This window comes from Hylobates moloch, unplaced genomic scaffold (assembly GCF_009828535.3).
Source record: "Hylobates moloch isolate HMO894 unplaced genomic scaffold, HMol_V3 SCAFFOLD_18, whole genome shotgun sequence".
Taxonomy (NCBI): Eukaryota; Metazoa; Chordata; class Mammalia; order Primates; family Hylobatidae; genus Hylobates; species Hylobates moloch.
Window position 1 is genome coordinate 47,754,381 of NW_026652293.1, and position 13,514 is coordinate 47,767,894.

The following is a 13,514-nucleotide window of genomic DNA, read 5'->3' on the forward strand; positions in this document are numbered from 1 at the left end:
ACAAAGGAAGGTAGATATGCACGTGTCCAAGCATAATATGAGCATGGGCATCTGAGTGTAGGTATCTTCTGCTAGAAAAATTCATGAACAACATATATGTTACCAAGGGAGCATTATTGAAGTCTTTTCTTCACTTAACATCTAGGAATTTGTAGAATCAACAGTGTAGTTACATATGTGAAAAATCTCAGTAAAGTGGATACATTTCTAAGTAAAATACAGGTATCAACATTTACTCCAGAAGCAAAAACCTTCAAGAGGATCAAGACCATAGAAGAAAATGTTAAAGTTGTTCTAAAAACAAAACAAACACCAGATCAAAACTCCTCTCCTCTCCCCAAAGGCACCTGGCCTTCAGAGTTTTATGGGTGAATTCTATCAATGATTCAAAAATAAGTTATATTGTATAAATAGTATACATATTACACATATATACAGTATTTATACACATATGTACAGTGTTTATATATAACTCAATTTCTTTATAAAGTCCACATGTATTAATGTAAATACAAAACATAATCAAATCCAGTCCAGCAGTACATATAGAAAAAATAATATTATACTACAAATAGGGCTCATTACTTGCACCGAGCTGATTTGAAGAAAGATCTGGACTTGCTTCTAAGTGAAATGCAGGAGAAAGTTTCTTGATAGATTGATTTGCTTTTTCTAACTTCCAATAATGGTGAAAGCAAATATTTCTTTTCTGAGCTGTCAGCTATCTGCTACTGGGCAATCAGTATGTGCTACTGTCTTCTAATTTTTTATTTTACTAGGGCCAAATAGCCTTTGCTCTTTCAGCCATTTTAGTTTGCAAGGTTGCCTAACTCAGAGGCCCTGACTTACTTGAACAAATCTTTTTTGGAACTCTGAGTTTTTGGAAAAAGCCAGATTCATCTTGTGCAGCTTTAAGGACTTCCCTCAGTAACTTAAATAAAGAAGAATAAAAAAAACAAATCCAGCAAAGTAATGCCACTAAAGATAGGCCATTCATTCTACATAAAGGGAATCATGATATTTTTGTGAAATATTGAATTAAAATTAAAACCTATTTGTTTATATTCTAAAAGGAAGGATAAGTAGGGTAAGTTTTGAGTCGGGCAGTGCTGACCCCAATCAATTTGATAAAGCTTATAAGAGTTGCCATTATATGCAACAGGACTCTTTGACAGAAATAATATATGAAATGTGTCTCTTTAATATTTTAATTTTTTTTCAGCTCATCCGCTATCATAAGTATTAGTGTATTTTATGTGTGGCCCAGGACAATTCTTTTTCTTCCAATGTGGCCCGGGGAAGCCAAAATATTGGACACCCCTGGCTTAAGCTTTATGCCTTGATTCTTTGGTGCTAAAACTTTTGAAACTAAAAACACTCTTCTTATTATGCACACAAAAAAGCCATGCTCTAGCAAATTAAAAGCCGTAATATTCAAGACTATTTTCTCAACACTGACTTTTAAGATCTTATTTAGACATTTAAGTGGTCAAAACCTTGATTCTTTGTTCCCTGCATTTCCTTTATGCATCCCTTCTAGAAGCAGGGCTTGCCCATGACTAAATGGGAAAGAGTCACAGATAACTGGAGTTTGAAGCAGGCAGGCCTCCATTAATACATCTAAATTTTATGTTGCATATTCAGCAATAGTCATTGCAGGATTATACATAGTAATGGAAAATTATGGACAAATCAAATGTCACCAGCAGGTGAATTGTTGAAATAAATTGTTGACTTTATGCTTCTTTAAGGTGAACTCAAATTGGGTAGAACTAACCCTAAGAATAATTGTTTCCCTGTTATGTCACCACAATCACACAAAAATTATACCTGCTTTAAAAAAAAAAAAAAGCTTTATTTGTGCTTTCACGTGTAAATTTGTATTTTGATTCCATGGTTTGTGGAATATTATACATCTACTAAAAGTTTGAGGATGAGCTATAGCTATGAAGTGAAGTGAAAAGTTATTCATAATATATTACGGAGTTTGAAAAGTAAATACAGAAATATTTTTAGATAACATAACTCCACTTTTGTGCTTTTTAAAAAGTTGATATATCAGCCGGGCATGGTGGCTCATGCCTGTAATTCCAGCACTTTGGGGAGGCCAAGGCAGGTGGATGACCTGAGTTCAGGAGTTCAAGGCCAGCCTAGCCAACATTGTGAAACCCCATCTCTGCTAAAAATATAACAATTAGCCAGGTGTGGTGGTGCACGCCTATAATCCCAGCTACTCAGGAGACTGAGGAACAACAGTCACTTGAACCTGGGAGGCAGAGGTTGCAGTGAGCTGAGATCATGCCACTGCACTCCAGCCTGGGTGACAGAGTGAGACTCTGTCTCAAAAAAAAAAAAAAGTGATATATCTTTATGTATATCTACAAAGCACACATGCACACAATATGTGAGAACACACCACATCATAATAAATGTCATTTCTACATGATCCTATATCTAGAAAACCCCATTGTCTCAGCCCAAAAGCTTCTTAAGCTAATAAGCAACTTCGGCAAAGTCTCAGGATGCAGAATCAATGTGCAAAACTCACAAGCATTCCTATACACCAAAAATAGACAAGCAGAAAGCTAAATCATGAATGAACTACCATTCACAACTGCTACAAAGAGAATAAAATACCTAGGAATACAGCTAACAAGGGAAGTGACGAACCTTTTCAAGGAGAACTACAAACCACTGCTCAAGGAAATCAAGACAGGACACAAACAAATGGAAAAACATTCCATGCTCATGGATAGGAAGAATCAATATTGTGAAAATGGCAATAGCCATACTGCCCAAAGTAATTTATAGATTCAATGCTATTCTCATTAAACTACTATTGATATTTTTCACAGAATTAGAAAAAACTACTTTAAAATTTATATGGAACTAAAAAAGAGCCCATATAGCTAAGACAATCATAAGCAAAAAGACCAAAGCTGGAGACATCACACTACCTGACTTGAAACTATACTACAAGGCTACAGTAACTAAAACAGCATGGCACTGGTACAAAAAACAGACACATAGACCAATGGAACAGAATAGAGAATTTAAAAATAAGACTGTACATCTGCAATCATCTGATCTTTGACAAATCTGACAAAAACAGGCAAGGAGGAAAGGATTTCCTGTTTAATAAATGGTGCTGGGAGAACTGGCTAGCCATATGCAGAAGATTGAAACTGGACCCCTTCCTTACACCTTATACAAAAATTAACTCAAGATGGATTAAAGACTTAAATGTAAAACCAAGACTATAAACACGCTAGAAGAAAATCTAGGCAATACCATTCAGGATATAGGCATGGGAAAAGATTTCATGACAAAAACATTGAAAGTAATTGCAACAAAAGCAAAAATTGACAAATAGGATCTAATTAAACTAAAGAGCTTCTGTACAGCAAAAGAAACTGTCATCACAGTAAACAAATGACCTACAGAATGGGAGAAAATTTTTGCAATCTATCCATCTGAAAAAGGTCTAATATCCAGAATCTACAAAGAACTGAAACAAATTTACAAGAAAAAAAATCAACCCCATTATAAAGTGGGCAAACGACATGAACAGACACTTCTCAAAAGAGGACACTTATGTGGCCAACAAACATATGAAAAAATGCTCAACATCACTAATCATTAGGGAAATGCAAATCAAAACCACAATGAGATACCATCTCATGCCAGTCAGAATGGAGATTTTTAAATTTCAAGAAACAACAGATGCTGATGAGGCTGTGGAGAAATAAGAACACTTTTACACTGTTGGTGGGAACATAAATTAGTTCAACCATTGTGGAAGACAGTGTGGCAATCCCGCAAAGACCCAGAAATACCATTTGACCCAGCAATCCCATTGCTGGGTATAGTCCCAAAGGAATGTAAATTGTTCTATTATAAAGATACATGCACATGTATGTTCATTGCAGCACTATTCACAATAGCAAAGACATGGAATCAACCCAAATGCCCATCAATGATAGACTGGATAAAGAAAATATGGTACATATACACCATGGAATACTATGCAGCCATAAAAAGGAATGAGAACATGCCCTTTGTATGGACATGGATGGAGCTGGAAGCCATTATCCTTAGCAAACTAACACGGGAACAGAAAACCAAACACTGCATGTTCTCACTTATAAGTTCTCACTTATGAGAGTCCAACAATGAGAACACATGGACACAGAGAGGGAAACACACACACCGGGGCCTGTCAGAGATGGGTTGGGGAAGGAAGAGTATCAGGATAAATAGCTAATGCATGCTGGACTAAATTTATACCTAGGTGATGGGTTGGTAGGTGCAGCAAACCACCATGGCACGCGTTTACCTATGTAACTGCGCAAGTATCTTGGAACTTAAAATAAAAGAAAATAGGCCAGGTGCGGTGGCTCACGCTTGTAATCCCAGCACTTTGGGAGGCTGAGGCGGGCGGATCACGAGGTCAGGAGATCGAGACCACAGTGAAACCCCGTCTCTACTAAAAATACAAAAAATTAGCCGGGTGTGGTGGCGGGCGCCTGTAGTCCCAGCTACTCGGAGAGGCTGAGGCTGGAGAATGGCGTGAACCCTGGAGGCGGAGCTTGCAGTGAGCCGAGATTGCGCCACTGCACTCCAGCCTGGGCGACAGAGCAAGACTCCATCTCAAAAAAATAAAAATAAAAATAAAATAAAATAAAATAATTTAGAAATAAATAAATAAATGTCATTTCTGAGTAGTGGAGATAGGCAAGGAAGCATTTAGGTAAGGGGTTAATTTTTACGTTTACTTTATGCATTTCCAAAGTGTTTGAAATTTTTTAGCAAGCAAGCACAACTTTTGTTTGCAGGAAGCATATTAAGAGACAAGAGCAGAGAAGCAGTGGGGCAGGGTTTGGGGGTGAATGTACCCTTCACTGTCAGAGAGGAAACAAGATTCTGGCCTGGATGCATGCATCTCCTTGTTTGGTTTGTGCTAGCCCATGGGCAGTCTGCACTGACCAGCTTGCCTCGGCTGTTGGAGACTCTACCTGAAGAAGGCAGGAGGGAGCAGTGGTGCAGTTACTGGCTTGGGCTATGGAGTCAGACAGACCTGCGTCTGAAGCCTAGTCCATGACTTGCTCACTTGTCTTTTTTTTTTTTTTTTTTTTTTTGAGACGAAGTCTCGCTCTGTTGCCCAGGTTGGAGTGCAGTGGTGCGATCTCGGCTCACTGCAAGCTCTGCCTCCCAGGTTCACACCATTCTCCCGCCTCAGGCTCCCGAGTAGCTGGCACTACAGGCGCCCACCACTACGCCCAGATAATTTTTTGTATTTTTAATAGAGATGGGGTTTCACCATGTTAGCCAGGGTGATCTCGATCTCCTGACCTCATGATCCACCCACCTCAGCCTCCCAAAGTCCTGGGATTACAGGTGTGAGCCACCGCGCCCGGCTTGTCAGTCTTTTTGATCACAGTTTGTTCTTTTATGAAATAACACCTACCCCTCAAACTGAGTAATAAATGAGATGTGCTGTGGGAGGTACCTGGTATAATAGCATGTGCTTAGTAGAGGGTAGAGGAAGAAGAAGTCGGATAGGACAAATTACTGTTAACCTTGAGGAGTGCACCTACAGGGTGGTCACTGGCATTTTAAATGCCACCATTGGTGCCTTATTCCTTTTTTCTTGTTTTTCTTCAATTTAGTAGCCCAAATCAACCCACATTGTGCACCTGGTAAAGGAGGCAAGCAGAATACACGAACAGGAGTGAGCTATGTGCCCTGTCCTCAAAAGGTAGAAGCTCCCAATGGGTGCACGGGCATATGTGTTACAGATGGGAGGGAAGGCATCAAATACACACAAGTCATAATGCTGCGTTGTGCTGTTCTCAGTGTGGTAGTGGGTTTGCAGTTCTTATCATGGTTAAGGGAAAAGTGGAGTAGAGTGGGGAAAGAGGCAGAAGAACTTTATTTAGGAAGATGGGGGTTCATGGTAAGTAATCAGAAAAGAAATTAACTTGCAAAACAGATGGCACAAAAATCCAGCTCTGAGTTTGGGTAGAGGGCAAAATGGGAGAATGGAAGGAGATGGTGAAGAAGACACACTGCTGCTGAAACTTGCTTTGGGCTTTGTGAGAATGAACACTCCCACTTCTGGGAATTGGAGCCTTCGGCAGAGCATGCACAGAGGCAAAGCTGGAAGGCAGAGGAAATCTGGGCCACCCACGCCCACACCTGCCCTGACCTCTCACCCTGAAGCCTCAGGAAAGGGAAAATCGATGTGCTCCCGAAGTGCAGGAGCCCCAGGTTTGGGGCTGGAATTTGACCTATGCGGAGTGTTTACTGATCTGGAGACGGATAGGCTCAAATGAGCTCATCTTCATCTTGAGAGGAAATTAGGCAGCCCAGACCCAGACAAAGCCACGTTTTATTCAATGAAAATTTACCACCACCCCACCCTCCCAATGCACACAATATTACATGAAATATCTGCCTAAGTAACCTAGTCTCCAAAGGTTGGTTCTGAAAGATCAACAAATAGGGACTAAGGAGCTTAGAGAAAAACGAAAAAAAAAAAAAGTTATTTCAGAATATCTTACATTTACCCCTCATGCTAATCTGTATCCTCTTTTTTTTTTTTTCACAGTTTGCAAATATTGACTAAGTTCAAGGGCAGTGGTTTAAGGTCTAACTTCAGAGTTAGCATGAGGTGACATACTTAAGATGGTGCAATCCTGTCCTAATGAAGAACATATTCAATCCCAAGGTTGGTTTATGGGCAGTTCTTGTTCTTGTCCCAGTTGATATTTGTTTTACCAAGTCAGGAACTATTTTTGTCATCATTGTTAATCTTCCTCTTGCCAGATCTGTTTTGGCCGAGGGCATGCACTTGAGGTATGTTAGAAGAATGGAGTGCAGTATTGTGGGAAAGAATTATCACTAATTCTGTCTGCCTACAGCTTCCTCGGCCCTGTTCATCTGATCTCAATTCCCTAAACAAAATTGTAGATGGAAAGTCCTGCAAGTCCATGACCTGGTTCCAGAAAGTAGATTTTTGAGCTGAAAGAGCAAGATCGCAGCATTCCCATGATGACAATAGGTCTTTGTTATGTTGGAAAGAATTTTGACTTGTCCATCAGGGGAGATGTTGACAGAATATTTTGCCAATAAAGAAGTCTACCACTAAATGGGTAGGTCCAACTCCATTAGGCTCATCTTTGGCCTGAATAGTACGCAGATTTTTGCCTCAAGGATTCCTGAGACCTGGCCTAAGATGTCTGGTAGTTCTAGCTGGAACCAGAATGAGCTGGCATTTCTGACCCATGGGCTTTGGAAGAACACAGATCCTGGCTCAAATCTTAATGTCTCCGAGCCTCAGTTTCTGCATGGATGAATATAGTCATGACAATGTTCTCCTTGCAAGATTGTTACGAGGATTAAATGTGGTATTGTATCTGAAATCACTTAACACAGTGCCTGTTGCTTAAAATGGGATTAATATGTTCTAGTGTCCTTCCTTCCGCTCAGCCACTCCAGCTGCTGGTGTATCCCCTTTCTCTGCTGCATACATTTGACATAGTGGAACAAGGCCAGTAATGCTTGAGGGGATACCATCCCAGTTACAATGAATAGAGAAAAGGAAAGGTTGAACAATGTTCAGAACATCAATATTCACTTTAAACTTGTCTAAGCATAAATTATCGGAGCTCCACTGACATTTGAAAGAATGCAAATACATAAATAAAAGTAGAGTTGTGTGACTGCTTCCTAGAACTGGACACAGCTCCACCCCTAAAAGAAAACCTCCATGTGGAGAACTTTGGGGAGAATTTTAATCTAAAAATCCTAGAGATTATCACAATATTCTTTTGAGTATTAATAAAAGGACTCAGTTACCCAATGAACTGATGAGTCCCCGGATAATTTGTTCAAAGGAGAGGTGATATTCTTTTAGTCTCATAGCCTCAGCTGCTATGTCCCACCTAGAGTTCTACCCATTAACATCTCTTGTTCAAGGTATCAGCTCTAAAATTTCTAGTAGTTTATGCAACATTTAGCGATTTCCTCTCTTAGCAATGTTTGGAATCCACCATGCTATGTCCTACTTTTGGGTATTCTGAACTCTCCAAAGTGTCTCAAAACAAACTTGCTTTTTAACATTTAGATAATATGGCTATTTACAAAGTAGATGGTCAAATGCAGTAATATACACGTTTAGTATAAGCCAGTATTCAAAGACTCTAATAGCAATAATTATTTCCGTATTCAATGCAGTCAATTCTTCAGTGTATCCAAACTAGTCACACAGAAATTTAGTATGAACAATACAGCACTGAAAATGCACTGTATTTATATTTGACTTTGGCAATCAAACATATCAACCTTGAGAGGAAATGACATATTTCTGACTCTAGCCTTTGTTTCTTCACTCTTGGTACTTCCCAATATCACCAGAGCTAGACTGGAGGAAGAAATGGGAAAAAAAACCCTGGAGGATACTTTTTGTTTTGTTTTGCTTTCTCGAGATGGAGTCTTGCTCTGTCGCCCAGGCTGGAGTGCAATGGTATGATCTCGGTTCACTGCAACCTCTGCCTCCCAGGTTCAAGTGATTCTCTTGCCTCAGCCTCACCAGTAGCTGGGATTACAGACACGCGCCACCATGCCTGGCTAACTTTTTGTATTTTTAGTAGAGACAGGGTTTCACCATGTTGGCCAGGCTGGTCTCGAACTCCTGACCTCGTGATCTGCCTGCATTGGCCTCCCAAAGTGCTGGGATTACAGGCATGAGCCACCGTGCCAGGCCCTGGAGGATACTTAATAAATATTTGGAGAATTAATGTGTATTTCAGTCTACTTTTTCTATGTGTTAGCAATAAAGAACTAGAAAATCCAATGGAAATAAAATAGTAACTAAACCTATAAAATATTAGGAACAAAGCTATAAATAAACAACTAGAACATATAATGGAAATAATATAGTAACCAAACCTATAAAACATTAGCAATAAAGCTATAAAACTGTAAAGCCATAAAGAAGACCTAAAAAATAGAGACAGACAATAATGATAATAACAATAGTAACTAACATTTATTATGTTCTTTTAATGTGCCCAGAATTCTCTCAGATTTTTACATAGGTGATTTGTTTAATTTTCTCAGAAATTTCATGAGGCAGTTAATACTACTATCATCATCTTTCTTTCTTTCCTTCCTTCCTTCCTTTTTCCCTTTTTTTTTTTTTTTTTGAGATGGAGTTTTGCTCTTGTTGCCCAGGCTGGAGTGCAATGGCACCATCTCGGCTCACCGCAACCTCTACCTCCTGGGTTCAAGCGATTCTTCTGCCTCAGCCTCCCAAGTAGCTGGGATTACAGGCATGCGCCACCATGTCAGCCAATTTTGTATTTTTAGTAGGGACAAGTTTTCTCCATGTTGGTCAGGCTAGTCTCGAACTCCCAACCTCAGGTCATCCGCCCTCCTCAGCCTCCCAAAGTGCTGAGATTACAGGCATGAGCCACTGCGCCCAGCCTATCATCATTTTTCAAAACAAGGAAACTAGGATATATTGAGATAAGGTAACTTTTTTAATTGAAACATGCAAAATGATAAATATGCTTATTTTTCCTAATTTACACAATAACTTTACCCTGCAAATTAATGCAATGAATTTACTCTATAAATTAAAGTAATCACAGTCAAATTTTAGAGGACTGTTTACAGATCTTAGCACACTATTCTAACGTTCACAAAAAGAGAAAATGCTTTAAACAAAACCCAAGAAAACACTGGTAAAAAAGAAAATCAATTTAAAAAGTATTAAAATTATATTAAAGTTCAATAAAGTTGTCAGAGATGCTCACTTACAACAGAGCCTGACACATAGAAGACACTCAATAAATATTTGCAGAATTAATGTATATTTTTAAATATTGTTTCTATGATTTGCCCCAATAGATATAAAAACAAAATGTATAATCACAGTAATTAAATATGTATTATGAATACAAGAATTGATGAAAACAGTTCAAGGAAGCAGATTAGAAAATCCAGAAACAAGTTGGGCACAGAAACAGGTTGGGCACAGTGGCTCACACCTGTAATTGCAGCCTTTTGGGAGGCCGAGGTGGAAGGGTTGTTTATGTTTATGGCCAAGAGTTCAAGACCAGCCTGGGAAATACAGCAAGGAGGCTCCATCTCCATAAATAAATAAACAAATAAATAGCCAGGTATGGTGGTGCACATGCATGCCTGTAGTCCCAGCTACCTGGGAGGCTAAAGCAGGAGGATCGCTTAAGTCCAGGAGTCTGAGGTTGAAGTGAGCCATGATCATGCCACTGCACTTTGGCCTGGGTGATAGAGAAAGGCCTTATCTCTAGAAACATAAAAAAAATCTAGAAACAATACAAGTAAACATAGAAATTTAGTCTATTATAAAGATTACTTTCCATTCAGGAGGGAAAAATAAACCATTCAACAAACAGCATAGGAAGAATTTGCTAATGATATCAAAGAAATAAAGTTAGATTCACATCTCATGACATGCAAAAATAAATTATTGACAGACCAAAGGTTGAAAATATATATTCAAACACACAAGCACACACACATATAACACATACATGAACCTTCTGGAAAATTAATTTTATTATCTTGCAGTTTAGAAGACATTTTAAGCAAAATAAAACCCAGAAGCCATAAAGAAGTAAAATAAAAGATATGGCTACATAAAAGTTACATCTCAGCAACAGTAACAACAAAAAGCAAGAGAAAAGTTAGAGAAAATAAGCAGAGATAAAATATATATTAAGTATATATAGACTATCAAGTCTTAATACATTAAGTGTACTTACAAGTCAATTAAAAAACTATACCAGCTGGGAGCGGTGGCTCAAGCCTGTAATCCCAGCACTTTAGGAGGCCAAGGCAGGTGGATCACGAGGTCAGGAGATCGAGACTGTCCTGGCTAACACGGTAAAACTCCATCTCTACTAAAAATACAAAAAAAAAAAAATTAGCCAGGCGTGGTGGCGGGCGCCTGTAGTCCCAGCTACTCAGGAGACTGAGGCAGGAGAATGGCATGAACCTGGGAGGCAGAGCTTGCAGTGAGCCCAGATCGTGCCACTACACTCCAGACTGGGTGACAGAGCGAGACTCTTGTTTAAAAAAAAAAACAATATATATATATTATACCATTCAGTGGTAAAATGGGCAATGGGCATAAATAGTCAACAGGGAAGAAATAAAAATGGCCAATGAACATTTGAAAATATGGGCCAGGCACAGTGGCTCACATCTGTAATCCCAGTACTCTGGTAGGCCAAGGTGGACAGATCACTTGAGGTCAGGAGTTGGAGACCAGCCTGGCCAACGTAGTGAAGTCCTGTCTCTACTAAAAATACAAAAATTAGCCAGGCATGGCGGCGCATGCCTGTAGTCCCAGCTACTCAGAAGGCTGAGGCAGGAGAATTGCTTGAACCCAGGAGGCAGAGGTTGCAGTGAGCCAAGATTGTACCACTGCACTCCAGCCTGGGCAACAGAACAAGACACCATCTCAAAAAAAAAAATTTTAAAAAAGAAGAAGAAAGAAAAAAAGAAAATACGCTTAACTTTATTGACAATCAGGCAAGTGCAAAATATAACATAATACCATTTTTTGCCAATTAGATTTGAAAAATAGAAAATATTGATACTGATATTACTTAGTTTTGACAAAGGCATGAAGAAAACAACAGCTTCACACACTATTGCAAGATTATAAGTACGAAGGCTTTTTTAATGGGACAAATTGACTGTAATTCTGGTAGAATTACTAGATCATATTAGATTTTGACAAACGTTTACAAAATGCACAAAAATATATGAGTCTTCATTAAAACATTGTTTTCAAATGCAAAAATAAGATCTACCAGTAGATAAATGATTAATACCATAAAATGATTTATACAATAAGTAGATCCTTATAAATCAACATAAAAAGACCTCCAAGGCAAAGTATTAACTAAAAAAGGCTAGGAGCTGAATAATGTAGTATTATATTTCGTTGATTCTAATTTTTTTTGTGTATGTGACAGAGTCTCGCTCTGTTGCCCAGGCTGGAGTGCAGTGGCGCAATCTCGGCTCACTGCAACCTCTGCCTCACAGGTTCAAGCGATTCTCCTGCCTCAGCCTCCTGAGTAGCTGGGATTACAGGTGCACACCACCACGCCTGGCTAAGTTTTGTATTTTTAGTAGAGACAGGGTTTCACCATGTTGGTCAGGCTGGTCTCAAACTCCTGGCCTCGTGATCCTCCCGCCTCAGCCTCTCAAAGTGCTGGGATTACAGGCATGAGCCACTGTGCCCAGCCCTAAAGATCATTTTTTAAAATATCAACACTTTTGAAATTGTGATGCATCATGCAATCAACAGTGTTTAATACTTATCATAGTAGCATCTTTTTCTTCTTAGAAGAACGTAAAATGATGATGTGTCTTACAATTGCATCTTAGATTTGATGAAATACAGTAAATCACATGATCCCATAAAATATACTTATTTGTATATCTAACAGAATGAGCAATTGAGAATTTACTTGATGTCTTTCTTGTGTACTAGTCTTAAGAAGAAATGAAGAAGGGGGAGGAGGAAAATTTTCTTCCTTTCCCTTTAAGGACAGCCTGGTCTTTGCATTCTTGAATTTGGCCCATTTATTCCAGGGGACTTTACAAATCTTTAATCATCAGATCTGTGGGTTAATAGCACTGTCCCTGAGAAGGAACAGATGGAGGCTTTTGTGTCTAAAGAGGAAGGGAGGGATGTAGACCAGCCCCAGGTCCTTGTGCCTAGGAAGAGATGGGAATTCAGGGTTTGGGTTAGGAGTAGGAAGAAAACTGCTTCCCTGAAGCAAGAGGGTGGGAGAACTGCTGCATGGCTGGCTGTGAAGCAGATTGATAAGTATGTTCATTGAAGGCAGAGCAAAAGAGGTCTGCCACCAAATCATCAAGATGGCAGAGGTGTCCTAGTAGAGTCACCTTCCATTACTAGCCTCTATATTATAAGCAGGAAGCAAGCGGACAAGAAACACAATTAACTAGAGACCCAAGGTCCATCCTCAATCTTCCTGGGTCCCATAAACACTGGGGTTCTAGATCAACCTCAAGGGAGAAAGAAAGTCCCCTTAAATAACTGAGACTAGACGTCTAGCCAGCAATGGTTGATAGGGGGCTGTGGCATGTTGTAAAAGAAAATGTCCTCTTGTTTGCTTCTGGAGGTTCTGGACCAATTTGTACCAGAGATAGATTATAGATAGATAGATAGATAGTAGATCAGTAGCACCATCTTAAAGTATTTGCTTGTTTAACACATTTAATGAGCTCATCTTATGTGCCCAGAACTCAGCTGGGCCCAGGGGGATACCATGGACAGGATGAAGTCTACAGTGAAGGAGCTCATGGTCTACAAGGTGGCAAACCTTCCAGAAGTGGAGCATCTCGGTTGCATGTGTCCCCTTTTCCTTCCAGGTAAATTTGCTGCTCCCTACTCGTTGTTGCCCCCAGGTGACTTAGCAGCAGGTGTG